This window comes from Carcharodon carcharias, chromosome 13 (genome assembly GCF_017639515.1).
Source record: "Carcharodon carcharias isolate sCarCar2 chromosome 13, sCarCar2.pri, whole genome shotgun sequence".
NCBI lineage: Eukaryota > Metazoa > Chordata > Chondrichthyes > Lamniformes > Lamnidae > Carcharodon > Carcharodon carcharias.
Genome location: NC_054479.1, coordinates 86,360,158 through 86,379,155, shown reverse-complemented (window position 1 = coordinate 86,379,155; position 18,998 = coordinate 86,360,158). Strand labels below are relative to the sequence as shown.

Genomic DNA, 18,998 nt, shown 5'->3' with positions numbered 1-18,998 from the left:
CATCCTGGTGGGGGATGGAGGTGTAGAGGGATTGGACGTCCATGGTGAAGAGGAAGCGGTTGGGGCCAGGGAACTGGAAATTGTTGATGTGACGTAAGGTGTCAGAGGAATCACGGATGTAGGTGGGAAGGGACTGGACAAGGGGAGAGAGAAGGGAGTCAAGATAACGAGAAATGAGTTCTGTGGGGCAGGAGCAAGCTGAGATGATCGGTCTGCCGGGGCAGTTCTGTTTGTGGATTTTGGGTAGGAGATAGAAGCGGGCCGTCCGAGGTTGGGCGACTATCAGATTGGAAGCTGTGGGAGGAAGATCCCCAGAGGAGATGAGGTCAGTGACAGTCCTGGAAACAATGGCTTGATGTTCAGTGGTGGGGTCATGGTCCAGAGACCAAACGTAAACTGGGCGACCGCTTTGCAGAACACCTGCGGTCTGTCCGCAAGAATGACCCAAACCTCCCTGTCGCTTGCCATTTTAACACTCCACCCTGCTCTCTTGCCCACATGTCTGTCCTTGGCTTGCTGCATTGTTCCAGTGAAGCCCAACGCAAACTGGAGGAACAACACCTCATCTTCCGACTAGGCACTTTACAGCCTTCCGGACTGAATATTGAATTCAACAACTTTAGGTCGTGATCTCCCTCCCCCATCCCCACCCCCTTTCTGTTTCCCCCTTCCTTTTTTTTTCCAATAAATTATATGTTTTTTTCTTTTCCCACCTATTTCCATTATTTTTAAATATCTTAAAATCTTTTATGCTCTCCCCAACCCCACTAGAGCTATAACTCTTTTGAGTACAAACCCATTTCCATCTGTTTCAGATGAAGTTACCTTGTTTCATAGTTTGTCATTGTGAGATTTGAACTCTTGATCTTGGGGTTACAAACCCCGTACCATAGCCATTTGGCTATTTAGGCCAAGCCCCCAGATAAGGGACGTATCAGATATTAAACTGATAAGAACAGATACTACACTAGAGCTATATCTTGAGTGCCCTACCATCCATTCTTAGTTAGCACATTCGTTTAGATAATATCACCAACTTTAACACCTATGTGTTCTTTTGTTCTACTGTTGTTGACATCTTTTGATGATCTGCTTCTATCACTGCTTGTTTGTCCCTACAACCACACCAACCCCCTCCACTTCTCTCCCTCTCTCTCTCTCCGCCTCCCCCCCACACACCTTAAACCAGCTTATATTTCAACTCTTTCTTGGACTCGAACTCAAGTTCTGTCGAAGGGTCATGAGGACTCGAAACGTCAACTCTTTTCTTCTCCACCGATGCTGCCAGACCTGCTGAGTTTTTCCAGGTAATTCTGTTTTTGTTTTGGATTTCCAGCATCCGCAGTTTTTTTGTTTTTTTTCGTATTGGAGCAACTGTCATAACAAAAGCCTTCCAGCACAACTCTCAGAACAGTGAACCATTTCCATTTCAAAACAGAATGCCTGTAAATCAATGGAGGGGAGTTGGTGCAGACCATTTTTCAACATTCAGAAGTCAGATGTACCAGTCCAATCAGATCTGTCAGGCACAAGTCAGGAGAGTGATGGAATACCCCCCAATTGCTTGGGTAAATGCAGCTTCAATGACACTCAAGAAGCTTGACACCATCCAGGACAAAGCAGCCCACTTGATTGGCACCACATCCACAAACATTCACTTCCTCCACCACTAACTCACAGTAGCAGCAGTGTGTACCATCGACAAGATGCACTGCAGGAACTCACCAAGGGTCCTTAGACAGCACCTTCCAAACCCACGACCGCTACCATCTAGAAGGACAAGGGCAGCAGATAGATGGGAAGACAACCACTTGGAGTTCCCCTCCAAGTCACTCACCATTCTGACTTGGAAATATATCAATGTTCCTTCACTGTCGCTGGGTCAAAATCTTGGAGCTCTCTTCCTAACAGCACTGTGGGTGTACCTACACCACACGGACTGCAGCGGTTCAAGAAGGCAGCTCAGCACCACCTTCTCAGGGGCAACTAGGTATCGGCAACAAATGCTGGCCCAGCCAGTGACACCCACATCCCATGAATGAATGAGCACAAAAACATGACAGCAGTAGACACTTTTTTTACCTTTTTGAATACATCCTTTTCTCCATTGGAAAAGTACGCGTGAACAGTTACAGAATTCTGGTCAATGGAAGGATCAACTTATCTTTGCAGGACAGACCCCTATGATGAATCACTGCATTGAAACACCTGTGCATTACAATACAGCATCTAATAGTGATTTGAAAGTGTCAAAACATTTCGCACTAACCTTTCAGAATGTTCCAAAGACGAGCACGTTTTCCATTTCATCGTGAACTCTCAAATTTGGCACACTTGAATAGGCTCTAAAACCCGGCACCACCAGACAAAAACGGCATGAAGGAGGAAATCCGATCTCTGGCCCATATTTAAAATGGGGAACCCGACCTCCGCAGTGGTGGGTGTGCATTTTTGCACTAGGCTTTCCTGACCTGCAAAAAGGCCAGAGAAAAATAGCACAGGGTCAGGAATGTGGAGGTAAATCAGATTTCCTCCAAAAAATGTCAAAGTGTGACCACTCGCACATCGAAAAGCGTCTCTGTACCCAGACAAAAGCTCGGCCCATTGTGTAAACCAGGCCAAATGGACTGGTGGGACTTTACCTGTCTGTCATTGATTGTATGTCTGCATGCCATTCAGTTATCCAAAACAAAAACAAAATTACCTGGAAAAACTCAGCAGGTCTGGCAGCATCGGCAGAGAAGAAAAGAGTTGACGTTTCGATTCCTCATGACCCTTCGATAGAACTTGAGTTCGAGTCAAAGAAAGAGTTGAAATATAAGCTGGTTTAAGGTGTGTGTGTGGGGGGGCGGAGAGAGAGAGAGAGAGAGAGAGAGGTGGAGTGGGGGTGTGGTTGTAGGGACAAACAAGCAGTGATAGAAGCAGATCATCAAAAGATGTCAACAACAATAGTACAAAAGAACACATAGGTGTTAAAGTTAAAGTTGGTGATATTATCTAAACGAATGTGCTAATTAAGAATGGATGGTAGGGCACTCAAGGTATAGCTCTAGTGGGGGTGGGGAGAGCATAAAAGACGTAAAAAAAAAAAAAATTTTTATATAATGGAAATAGGTGGGAAAAGGAAAATCTATATAACTTATTGGAAAAAAAAGAAAAGGAAGGGGGAAACAGAAAGGGGGTGGGGATGGGGGAGGGGGCTCACGACCTGAAGTTGTTGAATTCAATATTCAGTCCGGAAGGCTGTAAAGTGCCTAGTCGGAAGATGAGGTGTTGTTCCTCCAGTTTGCGTTGGGCTTCACTGGAACAATGCAGCAAGCCAAGGACAGACATTTGGGCAAGAGAGCAGGGTGGAGTGTTAAAATGGCAAGCGACAGGGAGGTTTGGGTCATTCTTGCGGACAGACCGCAGGTGTTCTGCAAAGCGGTCGCCCAGTTTACGTTTGGTCTCTCCAATGTAGAGGAGACCACATTGGGAGCAATGAATGCAGTAGACTAAGTTGGGGAAATGCAAGTGAAATGCTGCTTCACTTGAAAGGAGTGTTTGGGTCCTTGGACGGTGAGGAGAGAGGAAGTGAAGGGGCAGGTGTTGCATCTTTTGCGTGGGCATGGGGTGGTGCCATAGGAGGGGGTTGAGGAGTAGAGGGTGATGGAGGAGTGGACCAGGGTGTCCTGGAGGGAGCAATCCCTACGGAATGCCGATGGGGGGGGTGAAGGGAAGATGTGTTTGGTGGTGGCATCATGCTGGAGTTGGCGGAAATGGCGGAGGATGATCCTTTGAATGTGGAGGCTGGTGGGGTGATAAGTGAGGACAAGGGGGACCCTATCATGTTTCTGGGAGGCAGGAGAAGGCATGAGGGCGGATGCGCGGGAGATGGGCCGGACACGGTTGAGGGCCCTGTCAACGACCGTGGGTGGAAAACCTCGGTTAAGGAAGAAGGAGGACATGTCAGAGGAACTGTTTTTGAAGGTAGCATCATCGGAACAGATGCGACGGAGGCGAAGGAACTGAGAGAATGGGATGGAGTCCTTACAGGAAGCGGGGTGTGAGGAACTGTAGTCGAGATAGCTGTGGGAGTCGGTGGGTTTGTAATGGATATTGGTGGACAGTCTATCACCAGAGATTGAGACAGAGAGGTCAAGGAAGGGAAGGGAAGTGTCAGAGATGGACCATGTGAAAATGATGGAGGGGTGGAGATTGGAAGCAAAATTAATAAATTTTTCCAAGTCCCGACGAGAGCATGAAGCGGCACCAAAGTAATCATCGATGTACCGGAGAAAGGGTTGTGGAAGGGTTCATTTTTATTTTAGCCATTCAGTTATATTGGATTCCGGGCAACTAGGGATGGGCAATAAAGCCCACATTGCTACTTTTCAATTCCATCATGTATCCTTATTGTACATTTTGAGGTAGATAGCAGGCTCAATATTCCTGTGGACTAGATGTTGCACTATAAGGAACATGTGAACATCCTACAACAGATGAAATCACTGCCAAATTTATTGTGGTGCCACCATCTAGAATCAGAGAATGAAACAACACAGAAAGAAGCTATTCGGCCCATCATTCCTGTGACAGCTCTTTGAAAGACCTATCCAATTAACCCCACTCCCCTGCACAAAATAAAGTTCTTTGGTAGCATTAATTGTAAATTGGGAATAGCTGTCTGGGAGTAAGCCAAACAGTGGGACAGCTAAATAGGGAATCTATTTCATGAGCATCAAGCAATAAATAATTCGTGAGAGCCACAAATCCTTGCATGTTGTCTGCGATTGAATAACAAGCGGGATGAATCCCATACTCTGTGACTTCCTACTGGCATCAAATAACCCACGGGAACATTGAGGAATTTAATTGCATGTGAATTTTCTTTTAGTCTCGGTCCTTGTAAAAACGGCATACTCTCGTGTGGTTATGTTAAGTGACTCATATGCTCCAAATCATGTGGAAATCTCCGACTAGGGCCAATTAAATTTGAAGAATTAGAGACGCTACATTTACAGTTAGTGTATATTTTAATAAGTTGTCATTAGGTTCAAGGAAACACTTGTATCACATACCATCTTGTGTATTTTCCAGCTGCTCTCACCATTCACATCACACACAATCCTGGGGAATGCAAATTACCAGCAGTGAGAAAGAATTTGCATTTATATGACACCCATTTATCTCTCAGGACATCTCAAAGTGCTTCACAGTCAATGAATTACTTTTGAGGCATTGTTGCTGTTGCTATCGAGACAAACACAGCAGTCAGTTTGTGCACAGCAAGATTCCACAAAGCCCAGCTAATAAACAACCAGGTCTTTGTGGTGTTGACAAAAATATAAATGTTAGTCATCAGCCAAAGCTCTCTTCAAATTGTGCCAAGTGTTTCTTTACCTGCACCTGAACAGATAGGCAGAGCCTCAAACAACACTGTACTGAAGTACAAAAGTCCCTGAAATAAGGTTTGAACCAGCAGCCTTTTAATTCTGAAGTAAACGAGCTACCACTAGGCATACTCAAATAGATGGTGTTGCCATGGGACCCCCTCTAGGCCCTGCTCTTGCAAACATCTTTGTTGGTTCCATGAGAAACGTGTCTTCGATGGAATGATACCTAACCTCCTACCCGTCACATAGTTCCCATAAGTGGATGATATGTTTGCTATATTTAAACCTGCAGCTACATGTAACAATTTCCATACATGTCTTAAACAGGCTCCATCCTGTGCTCAAATTCACCTATGAAATGGAGCAGTCAAATAAACTGAACACTCTGAACAACTTCTCCTTAAACTCCTCTCACTTCCTCCAAATAAAAGGTGTGGTTATGGGTACCTGCATGGGCCCCAGATATGCCTGTCTCTTTATGGTGTATGTGGAACATTCCTTGTTCCAGTCCTACTCCGGCCCCCTCCCGCAACTCTTTCTCTGGTACATCGATGATTACTTCGATGCTGCTTCATGCTCTCATCTGGACCTGGAAAAATTTATTAATTTTGCTTCCAATTTCCACCCCTCCATCATTTTCATGTGGTCCATCACTGACACTTCCCTTCCCTTCCTTGACCTCTCTGTCTCAATCTCTGGCGATAGACTGTCCACCAATATTCCCACAGCTATCTCGACTACAGCTCCTCACACCCCGCTTCCTGTAAGGACTCCATCCCATTCTCTCAGTTCCTTCGCCTCCATTGCATCTGTTCTGATGATGCCATTTTCAAAAACAGTTCCTCTGACATGTCTTCCTTCTTCTTAACTGAGGTTTTCCACCCACAGTGGTTGACAGGGCCCTCAACCGTGTCCGGCCCATCTCCCACGCATCCGCCCTCACGCCTTCTCCTCCCTCCCAGAAACATGATAGGGTCCTCCTTGTCCTCACTTATCACCCCACCAGCCTCCACATTCAAAGGATCATCCTCCGCCATTTCCGCCAACTCCAGCATGATGCCACCAACAAACACATCTTCCCTTCACCCCCCCAGTGGCATTCTGCAGGGATTGTTCCCTCCAGGACACCCTGATCCACTCCTCCATCACCCCCTACACCTCAACCCCTCCCACGGCACCTTCCCATGCAACCGCAGAAGGTGGAACACCTGCCCATTTACTTCCCCCCTCCTCACCGTCCAAGGGCACAAACACTCCTTTCAGGTGAAGCAACATTTCACTTGCACTTCCCTCAATTTAGTCTACGGCATTCGCTGCTCTCAATGCAGTTTCCTCTACATTGGAGAAACCAAACGCAGACTGGGTGACCACTTTGCGGAACACCTTCGGTCTGTCCACAAGCATGACCCAGACCTCCCTGTTGTTTGCCATTTCAACACTCCACCCTGCTGTCGTGCCCACATGTCTGTCCTTGGCCTGCTGCAATGTTCCAGTGAAGCTTAACTCAAACTGGAGGAACAGCACCTCATCTTCCGACTAGGCACTTTACAGCCTTCCGGACTGAATATTGAGTTCAACAACTTTAGATCATGAACTCTCTCCTCCATCCCCACCCCCCTTCTGATCCCCTTTTTTCCAATAGTTTATATATATTTTTCTCTTCCCACCTATTTCCGTTATTTTTAAATGTATTTCCATCCATTGTTTTATCTCTACCTTTTAGCCTATTTCAATCCCTTCCCCCCACCCTACCCCCACTAGAGCTATCTGTAACTTGCTCATCCTGCTTTCTACCCTAAATGTCACCTATTGGCACATTTCTTAGATAATATCACCACCTTCAACACCTCTTTGTGCTTCTGTCCATGACATCTTTTGGTTATCTCCACCTAACCTTGGCCCTTTATCCAGCTCCAGCTGTCCCACCCCACCCCACCCCCACCCCCTACCCCCACCCCGCCTTAAACCAGCTTATATTTCACCTCTCTTCTATTTTTTCTTAGTTCTGTTGAAGAGTTATACGGACTCGAAATGTATTCCTTAAATTTATTCTTCTCTGCAGATGCTGTCAGACCTGCTGAGTTTTTCCAGATACTTTTATTTTTGTTTTTGTGTTGAATCAAATGAACTCCCCTTCCTTGACGTACTAGTTGAGAAATCTGCCAGGGTCTACCACAAGTCTGCCTTCACTGGCCAATACATGCATTGGGATTCTTACAGTTCCACGTGCTATAAGGTTGGTCTTATCAGCAACCTTGTAAATAGGGCCCTAGCCATTGCTCACCAGGCAAGTATGATACTGAAATAGGGCACAAAAAAGTCATCCTGCAGGAAAATGTCTACCCTGATCAGATCATTTTGTGTGTATATCACGCAATGGGGCTAAAATCATTACTTGCGGCCCTGAGAAGTGCCAGTCTACCTCAGATTACCCTGGAAGGTAAAGGTATCTCAAAAAGTTGAGCAACAGGTGAAGCTAGCTGTTTCATGCTGCTACTATGCAGTAGCAACACAAGTGGTACTTTCCATTAGTAGGATGCTGCCGTCAAGGCAAAAAGACGTTCTACTTATCACACAAATGAGTCATGTGGTATGTGAATTTCAGTGCCAGTGAGATGCTAGGTATGTAGGCCGTACATCCCAAAGACTGGCGGATCATATCAAACAGCATGTCCCAGCTGCTGTCCGCAACAGGCAGAGTACAGACTGTACCCAACTAGCTCCATGCCTGCAAAACTCAAAACATGGTGTCCAACATTAGCTGTGATTCTGCAATTGAACAACATTTACTAAATAATCTTCTGTATGCTAAGCATTACGCTGACAACCAATTTAAGATTGTCAGTTGGACTTGCAGTGTGGCACATTTGCTTGCACTGGAAGCTACTTGTACTAATATGCAGGGCCCTGATCTTTGCAGAAAGAAAGAACATGTACACATATTGTGCCTGTTTCAGCTAAACAAAATAGGAAACAACCATTTGTTGACTCATTCCTCAGATCAATGCCTTGACCAATCAGGATCAAGCTGTCTGGTTTAAATTTCAAACAATGCTTGTCAGTCACCATCACTGGTGCATTCTCTATGGCAACGCCACTTGCCAACCAATCAGCATCTCTTCACATACAGTATAAATTGTTGTTTTCTCATGATGAATGCAAGACAAAAATCTTTGACATGTCTCTTTTTTCCACAATATTGACCAGCTTAGTATAAGTGTTGACATGCATTATAATGCATTTTTCCATTGGAGAAAGTGCCATATGGCATTTGAAAAATCTTGTTGGTAAACCCTTCTTGTCATATTTGGTACTGGGATTTAAGATTACAGCTCTGACTAGAAAAAAAATCTCCTACATTTGAAAGGCAAAAAGAAATCTAACAGCCCGGTTCCCTACAATGATTGACAGGCAATTTGCTTTGAAATGGAGAAGACACCATCTTTTAGTTGCAAGTAACGTTTTAATAGCTTTGGTCATTATGAATGCTTGGCTGAGTTAAAAAAATGGATAGAGTACTCAGCTCAGCATGTTGGCACAACTGTTCAGGTGAATCACTGACAGTTTTACAAGGTTGTTATAATATCCTCTGCCTTTGATGGGGTTTCAGAGTACGTGATCGGTTGTTTGTGCAACTTAAAGCAAGTCACTTAAAGCATTATTTATTTCAATGAAGAACAGTATTTTGTTCAGTAACAATGATAGACTTTTGAATGAGAGTTTTATTAGATTAACACAAGTTTAATCTTTTATACCTGCATTTGAAATAATTCCCATTACTCTTGCAAGGCTCTTGAGGACTGTGCATAGTGGATTCTGGGTGAATGGCTATGAAAGATACATGGGGGTCATGGAGTGGCCATGGGGGTGGTATGGTGGATCTGAGGGGGCATGGGGATGGCATGTGGGGTCTGAGGAGGCATAGAAATGGCATGAGTGGCGTGGGGGCTGGTGGTGAGTGGGTGAGGGGTGAGGTTTAGGGATTCTTTAAACAATTTTGGGAGCTGGACCATTGTTTAGAAGGCCTGTCTCGGTCTTGCAGACTTTCGAACTCTGCACCCATACTCCTCATGCACTCCACCGCAGCTCGCAAACAGCACCATGAACATGAACCCTGCGGGAGAAAAACAAAAATCCCAGGCAAAGTCAAATCGGAGTTGGGTGTGCATTTTGGAAGCCATGAAAGTGTGCAACTCAAGTTTTCCTGTCCCTGCAGGAAAGTCCGGGTCAGGGTTTCCTTGTAAGCTTAGACCTGAGATTTCTATTTGATCAAGTCAAGGAACACAATCTCAGGTTATGTGAGGCTAGATCCAATTTAGATCTCAGGAGAGAGGATCTAGTGAGCCTCTGGAATGGATTAACTACATGTGTGATTGGCCTGATTCACTGAATTGCTTCAAGTGAGAGCTGGACCTGTTTCAGGATGAGGCAGGTATCTTCCCATACAAGATGGAGGTGCTACATAACATTGGTCAGTTCCAGAGTGGCCACCAGGACTAGTTTCAACCATCTAATGAGGTGGGAGGGGCAGCAAGTTGACACATTGTGATGTGCGCTGTGTGAGACAGATCAGAGATGCCTTTGTTGTTCCACTGTCTTTCCTGCTAGGCTCATCTCCCAGTTAATTCTGGCCAGCTCCTCCCTCATGCCTCTGTAGTTGCCTTTATTCAACTGTAAAACCGTTACATCTGATTCTAGCCTTTTTCTCTCAAATTGCAGGGTAAATTCTATCATATTATGGTCACTTCCTCCTAAGGGTTCCTTCACCTTAAGCTCCCTTATCAAATCTGCCTCATTACCCTGGGAGTAATTTGGGAGACACAGCAAAAATTCATCCCTAGGAAGAAGAAGCATTCTAAAGGGAGGACGAGGCAACCATGGCTGACAAGGGAAGTCAGGGACAGCATAAAAGCTAAAGAGAAAGCATACAATGCGGCGAAGAGCAGTGGGAAACCAGGGGATTGGGAAGCCTACAAAGACCAACAGAGGACAACTAAAAAAGAAATAAAAAGGGAGAAGATTAAATATGAGGGTAAACTAGCCAGTAATATAAAAGAAGATTGCAAGAGCTTTTTAGATATATAGAGGGTAAGAAAGAGGAAAAAGTGAACATAGGGCCGCTGGAAAATGAGGCTGGAGAAGTAGTAGTGGGGAACAAAGAAATGGTGGAGGAACTGAATAGGTACTTTGTGTCAGTCTTCACGGTGGAAGTCATGAGTGACATCCCCAAAGTTCAAGAAACTCGGGGGGCAGAGATGAGTATGGTGGCCATTACCAAGGAGAAGGTGCTAGGAAAACTGAAAGGTCTGAAGGTGGATAAATCACCTGGACCAGATGGATTACATCCCAGAGTTCTGAAAGAGATAGCTGAAGAGATAGTGGAGGCATTAGTGGTGATCTTTAGGAATCACTGGAGTCAGGGAGGGTCCCAGAGGACTGGAAAATCGCTAATGTAACCCCCCTGTTTAAGAAGGGAGTGAGGCAAAAGACAGGAAATTACAGGCCGATTAGCCTGACCTCCGTCGTTGGTAAGATTTTAGAGTTCATTATTAAGGATGAGATTTCAGAATACTTGGAAGTGCATGGTAAAATAGGGCAAAGTCAGCATGGTTTCATCAAGGGGAGGTCATGCCTGACAAATCTGTTAGAATTCTTTGAGGAGGTAATGATTAGGTTAGACAAAGGCGAGCCAATGGATGTTATCTACTTGGACTTCCAGAAGGCCTTTGACAAGTTGCCGCACAGGATGCTGCTCAGTAAGATAAGAGCCCATGGTGTTAGAGGCAAGGTACTAGCATGGATAGAAGATTGGCTGTCTGGCAGGAGGCAGAGAGTGGGGATAAGGGGGTCCTTCTCAGGATGGCGGCTGGTGACTAGTGGAGTGCCGCAGGGGTCAGTGCTGGGACCACAACTTTTCACTTTATACATTAATGATCTAGATGAAGGAACTGAGGGCATCCTGGCTAAGTTTGCAGATGATACAAAGATAGGTGGAGGGACAGGTAATATTGAGGAGGCAGGGAGGCTGCAGAAGGATTTGGACAGGTTAGGAGAATGGGCAAAGAAGTGGCAGATGGAATACAACGTGGGGAAGTGTGAGGTCATGCACTTTGGTAGGAAGAATAGAGGCATAGACTATTTTCTAAATGGGGAGAGAATTCAGAAATCTGGAGTGCAAAGGGACTTGGGAGTCGTAGTCCAAGATTCTCTTAAGGTTAACTTGCAGTTTGAGTCAGCAGTTAGGAAGGCAAATGCAATGTTGGCATTTATTTCGAGAGGACTAGAATATAAAAGCAGGGATCTGCTTCTGAGGCTTTATAAGGTTCTTGTCAGACCACATTTAGAATATTGTGAGCAATTTTGGGCCCCGTATCTCAGGAAGGATTTGCTGGCCCTGGAGGGGGTCCAGAGAAGGTTCACAAGAATGATCCCAGGAATGAAAGGCTTAACATATGAGGAACGTTTGAGTACTCTGGGTCTATACTTGATGGAGTTTAGAAGGATGAGGGGGTAGATCTGATTGAAACTTACAGAATACTGAAAGGCCTGGATACAGTGGACATGGGGAAGATGTTTCCATTAGTAGGAGAGATTAGGACCCAAGGGCACAGCCTCAGAGTAAAGGGAAGACCTTTTAGAACAGTGATGAGGAGAAACTTCTTTAGCCAGAGAGTGGTGAATCTATGGAATTCATTGCCACAGAAGGCTGTGGAGGCCAGGTCATTGACTGTATTTAAGACCGAGATAGATAGGTTCTTGATTGGTAAGGGTATCAAAAGTTACGGGGAGAAGGCAGGAGAATGGGGTTGAGAAACTTATCAGCCATGATTGAATGGCGGAGCAGACTCGATGGGCCGAATGGCCTAATTTCTGCTCCTACGTCTTATGGTCTTATGGTCTAAAAGTCTGCATCTTACCAATATGGAGCACCAGTAAGCATCTTGTTGCCTGCCCAGGAAGGATGATTCTGTCCATTAGGGGTTTTCCCTAAAGAAGGGTGAACATGAGGAACTCCAGCCTCTGTTCATAATTCAGACCTCCCGGCTCCCGTAGCAGGCCAGAACAGCCAGCCAATCAGTAACAGTGGAGTGCTCACCTGGTTCAGGTACTTCAATAACTACTCCATCAGAGAGAGTTAGTTTTTTTGTACTTGTGAAGATAATAATTGTCTAAATGTGGTAGTGAGGACATTAGAGATTAAGCTGGAGAATCATAGAATCGTACAACACAAGAGCCCATTCGGCCCATCATACCTGTGTTGGGTCTTTGAAAGCTTGGAGCTATCCAATTAGTCTCTTCTCACATATCCCTACAAATCTTTCCTTTTCAAGTATTCATCCAATTTCCTTCTGATAGTTACCATTCAATCAGCTTCTACTGCCCTTTCAGGCAGCACACTCCAGATCACAATTGACTTATTGTGTGAAAAGATTTCATCTCATCTCTCCTTTTATTGTTTGGTGGCTATCTTAAATCAGTGAGGCTCTGTCCCCTGAGCTTCATTGAAACACTGCAGGAGGCCGAGGAGAGTGAGGTCACAGTCGGAGTTGGAATGAGGGATTGGAGAATTAAAATGGGAAATGACCAGAGGCTGAGGATCGTGCTTGCGAGCTGAGCTCCTTGTCAACATTCCCTCCGCATCAAACGCCACTAAAAACAGATTGTGCTGCTCATTTATTCAAATGCTGTTTGTGGGATATTGCTGTCTACAAGAATAAAGGAAATTTGTAGCTGCTATTGCTTACACAGCAACATTGACTGGACCTGAAAAACAATCCATTGATGGTGAAGTCCATTGGGATACCCCGAGGGTAAGATGGGGTGCTGACCCCTTATACACACTCATACAACACTGGTAAATGTACTTCATGTGTATAATTATTCACAAACATCCACCACAATTCTGTTGCCAAGGAAGTAAAGCACTCAACAATAATCAAAAAATATTCACACTCTGCTTTTATCTCACCATTTTACCAGCAAACATACAAAATGGTTAAAGTTTACATGCGTGCGCTGAGTGTTGAGATCACATGGCCAACGTAGTACTCATTTTCTATTTGCAATTAGCCACATCTGGATTCCCAATTAACCACACGTGGCCAGCAAGGTTCCTCCTAATTCTTTCTCCAATGGCACAAGCGATTTGTTTAAGAGCGCAGCCCCTTTAAATGATTTTGCACAACCAGGAACATGTGGTAACTTGAAGTTGTTGACTTGTGCCTAGCCTGTGCATGGTCTTTCAGCTTGTTGCATGGCCACATGTCTTAGTGGGAATGTTCTTGGTGATGTTGGAAAACACTGCTCTATATCTCAATGCAGTTTTAATCTTTATAACTCCCCATGTATTATTATTTGGTTTACTGATGAATGGAATTAATTGGCAAAAATAAAAATCAATATTAATCATACTAGAGAAGTATTAGCTAATTTTTCTTAATTCTTTCATGGGATGTGAACATTGCTGTCTGGGCCAGCATTTATTGACCATCCCTATTTGCCCTTGAGAAGGTGGTGATGAGCCCCTTTCCTGAACCGCTGCAGTCCATGTGGTGTAGATACACCCTCAGTGCTGTTGCGGAGGGGGTTCCAGGACAGTGAAGGAACGGCGATTTATTTCCAAGTCAGGATGGTGAGTGGCTTGGTGGGGAACTTCCAGATGGTGGTGTTCCCATGTATTTGCTGCCCTTGTCCTTCTAGGTAGTAGAGGTCTTGGGTTTGGAAGGTGCTGTTGAAGGAGCCTTGGTGAATTCCTGCAGTGCATCTTGTAGATGGTACAGACTGCTGCCACTGAACATTGGTGGAGGGGGTAAGTGGTAGATGGGGCATCAATCAAGTAGGCTGCTTTGTCCTGGACCATGTCGAGCTTCTTGAGTATTGTTCAAGCGGCACTCATCCAGGCAAGTGGGGAATTTTCCATCACACTCCTGACTTGTGCCTTGTAGATGGTGGACAGGCTTTGGGGAGTCAGGCGGTGAGTTACTTGCTGCAGAATTCCTAGCCTCTGACCTGCTCTTGTAGCCATAGTATTTATATGGCTCGTTCTGTTCAGTTTCTGGTCAGTGGTAACCCCTAGGATGTTGATGGTGGGGGATTCAGTGATAATAATGCCTTATCCCCTCTCACAACATCACACCACACATTTAGGAAAAGGAGCTATTTTTATTTTGTTTTATTTTTGCACAAATTACAAATTAGGAAAGCAAACAGTGTGATAATTGCTGTTGTAGTGAGAAGGTAGCATAGTAATCTATGGATTAATATGAGACTAGGATTTTAGAAAGCACCAAATTGCAGAACTAAGTATCCTCACTGAATTGAAGTAGCTATAAACGTCATCCATATTTAATGGGGGCCATCTGATGGGGAACTGGGAAGATTTCATGCAGAACATGAATCTCATGAGCCTTGAATTTGCTTTTCCCACATTTTTCATTGTTGTTAGTTACAATAACAGCAAATGTCCAGGAGTTCTCCCTCAGCAAACAGCGGACTTCAACTAATCCAGTTTATCTCTGGAGTCGTATGTCACAGTCCCCCCCCTTGAGAGCCCCCAGGTCTCTTGGTATCCAGGAGACAGGGACCAGGATTTCATTGAAACCCTCAGCCAGAAACAGAAAGAGATCTGAGAATGGATACAGTTGTTTACCTAGGGATTTAATTTTTCTTGTATTAAAATTAATTATCACAGCCTACAGAGGCAGTGGGGGAAACTATGAGAAAGCATTTGGAATATGTTACAGTGAAGATGACGATGTCTTTCTGTATTGTGATGCCTATCACTTCCAGCACACGTTTTGCTGGAGATCTTGTTCACCATTTTTGCTGTTAAACACTGCCTTTATCCTGTATCAGTGTGAAGTGTACCATCTAAAGAACAATGGGAATGCTAAGATCCCCAACATTACAGCTATCAGGTGCAGCCTTGTTGTGAAATCAATGCTTGGATCATTCTGTGCAGGATGATGAGGACCCAGGCCAGGCTGTTGAATGGTGGCGGCAGCTACCAGCTTGTATGGTCAGTATTGGCAGGGGTAACAGGTTTCTTAATCACACCCCCTGACCACATTGCTGCTGCCAGCCAGCCGTACTCTGCCAGAATCACATCCCCCCTGGGAAGAGTGAAGATCCATCAGGGAATTCCAGATGCAATCGCCAGAGCAGGAAAGATATTTCATTATGCCATACCAACACTTGCTTTTCCTGGCCCAGTAGGCCAATACAAGGTAAGGATCACATAATTGTCAGAAGAGTATTTTATAGATGGTGTTTAACATGCTTTATTGTGAGGTGAGGGGCAGGGTAAGAGTGTGGCGCTTAATTGCGCCTGTAGCATGGGTTCAGTCCTTTTACTGCTGGGGTAGATTTTTTAATTCTTTCATGGGATGCGAGCGTTGCTGGCTAGGCCAGCATTTATTGCCCACCCCAATTGCCCTTGAAAAGGTAGTGGTGAGCTGCTTTCTTGAATCACTGCAGTCCATCTGGTGTAGGTACACTTATAGTGCAGCTAAGGAGGGAGTTCCTGGATTTTGGCTCAGCAACAGTGAAGGAACAGTGATATACTTCCAAGTCAGGATGGTGAGTGACCTAGAGGGGAACTTCCAGGTGGTGGTGTTCCCATGTGTCTGCTGCCCTTGTCCTTCTAGGTAGTAGAGGTCTTGGGTTTAGAAGGTGCTGTTGAAGGAGCCTTGGTGAGTTCCTGCAGTGTATCTTGTAGATGATACACACTGCTGCTAGTGTGCGTCAGTGGTAGAAGGAGTGAATGTTTAAGGTGGTGAATGGGGTGCCAATCAAGCAGGCTGCTTTTTCTGGGTGGTGTCGAGCTTCTTGAGTGTTGTGGGAGCTGCACTCATCCAGGCAAGTGGAGAGTATTCCATCACACACCTGACTTGTGCCTTGTAGATGGTGGACAGGCTTTGGGGAGTCAGGAGGTGAGTTATTAGGGCCTGCCTCTTCTCCTTGCTGTATGTGATATCATTAACAACCCTAAAACAGACAAGGATGCCACACAAGGAGAGAGGCAGGGAGATGAACTAGACAATCAATGAGAATCTGAGTTATCAGCAGGAGCAGAAAGGGTACCAAGATGTCTCATCAGGGGTTTTATTTTAAAGGTTCAAATATTTAATTTAACCCCGCTAGCAAGAGGCTAATCAGGATATTATTAGGAATTCCCTAGCTTCAATTTGCCTCAACCTCATGACTAAACTGCTCCTACTGCAGGTACTGGGATGAATCAGAGAACTCCTACATGTACGCCAAATTTACAATGGTTTCATAAAATGGATGTTTTATATATATATATGTATATATATAGAATTACATTTCATCAAGTGCCACCATATCCTTTTTGTAATAGGAAGACCTGAAATGCTCAATAAAAATTGTATTCTCATAAACATGTGTTTGTAAGAGCAGGAGAATAATCCTTCATTGCGCTGGGGAGTGGGGAGAGTTGGGGCAGTGAAATTTGTTGCCACATGTTATGATGCCGACTCCCAAATGGGCCTTCCTCCCAACACCACCGATTCCCATGGATTTCCTCACATTCACTGCTGCTACTCGCAGCTCCTAAAGTTGCCTCTTTGCAACCTTTTGCTATGTGCTGGGATTTTAAAAACAAGATAAAATTAACTACACAGTTAAGATATCATTTAACAGTAATCAAGGCCACTGATTAACTTTCCACACAAATGTTCCACAAATCATGAAATGTAAGCCAAGTATCACTAATATTGCTACAAAACTTAAATAAAAATACAATGTAACTTAACCATCATAAACCAGTGACTCTGATAATATATTGCATATTCGTTACAACATATTATAGCATTGCTATAGTTGTTAGCCTTAGCTCAGTGGTAGTGTGTCTTGCGGTTGCAAGTTCAAGCTCCACTCCAGAGATATAATTTAGAGTGGCACTTAGGAGTTAGAGGAGTTAAGATAAGATGTTAAATTGAGTCCCCATCGACCATCTCTGGTGGTAAAAGATCCCATGGCACGAAGAACAGGGTCCGGAAATTTGTCTTTTTTAATTCTTTCATGGAATGTAAGCATTGCTGGCAAGGCCAACATTTGTTGACCGTCCCCAATTGCCCTTGAGAAGGTGGTGGTGTAGTCTATTTGGTTTAGGTACACCCACAGTGCTAGCTCAGAGTGTGCTGTACAACTTGCTAGGTCATTTCATAGAGTCAGCATGGTGTGGGTCTGGAGTCACATGTAGGCCAGACCTGGTAAGGATGGCAGATTCCCTTTCCTAAAGAGCATTAGTGAAACAGGTAGCAGTCTGATAGTTTCATGATTGCCATTACTGATACTAGCTTTTAATTTGATTTATTAATTAATCAAAATCAAATTTTACTATCTGCCATGGTGGATTTGAACCCATATCGTCAGTTTGGGCTTCTGGATTATGAGTCCAGTGGTATTACTACTATGCCACCATCCACTGGCCAAAATTATTAGAACAGATTATCTGGTAATTTACTTTAATGCTCTTTGTGGAGGCTTGCTGTGCAAAAACTGGCTGCTGTGTTTCCTAATCTACAACGGTGACTGATAAGATGTTGATCTTTCTATTGCAGTGAACAGTGGAATCAAAGAGATTACAAGGCTGAGACAAAGTTTAAATTTAAGACTGATTGAGAACCTATATTTAAGATCAGGTAAAATCTAAATAATAGGAATTGGAGAAAGTGAGACATGTATAGAAAGACTTGAGGGGTGTCAATTAGGATTTCCATCCCTGAAGTAATGATGAAAGTGATAGGATTTGCCGAAGAATCCACCTTTCAAATTTGATTACTGTAAATTATGCTGGTGTTGGGCTTGCAGATAATCAGTGACATAAAGTAGATTGATGAATAAAATGTTAACAGGATCAAAAATTAGAGTTAGAGACAATACTGTTTCTCATTATGAAATCAAGGCTAGATGAAACACATTGGGAAGATGGTTTGCAATAGAAAAGCATAGAGCCTGAGAGATACATACTTCATCCAGGATACAGTTTACTGGCCAGTTTGGCTGAGCCAACATATAGACTGATAAAATGAAGCGCAGAGAGGATGAATGTGAATATATGACTTTGGGGATGATACTAATGCACAATATTAAAACTTCAGTTCTGAAGTAGAGTCACATTGGACTCAAGATGTTAGATCTGTTTCTCTCTCCACAGATGCTGCCAGACCTGCAGAGTTTTTCCAGCACTTTATTTTATTTTATTTGTTTTTATTTTAGTTAGACATTGATGCTGCTGGGGCTGTAATGCAGCTTCCCAAAATACAACACATAATCATAACCCAAGGAAATGTTACTGGCTAATTGAGAGGGATGGTGGTTGCAAATGGCTTCTGGTATCAAGGATCTATTCATTAGCCTGGGAGAAAGAGGGATATACAATCTTTAAAAGTGGGTCAACTGCATACTGCAAGGGTAGAGAAAATAATAAAATGCAGGGGAGATAACAGTCGGAGCAAGGTATGGGTGTCCTTGTGGTAAAGGGTTAAGAGAAGAGGTGACTGAATTATGGAAAGTATCTTGGGAAAAGAAATAGGATCAGCGAGATACAGCCATAGAGGTTTGGGAGTATAACACACTGTGTTTTGCAGAAGCAGCAAT

At 44.2% G+C, this 18,998-nt stretch overlaps 1 pseudogene; it reads right to left on the bottom strand.

Annotated features, from left to right (window-relative positions):
- Window positions 1-914: 914 nt before the first annotated feature.
- Window positions 915-972, bottom strand: LOC121286607 (annotated as a pseudogene).
- Window positions 973-18,998: the final 18,026 nt, after the last annotated feature.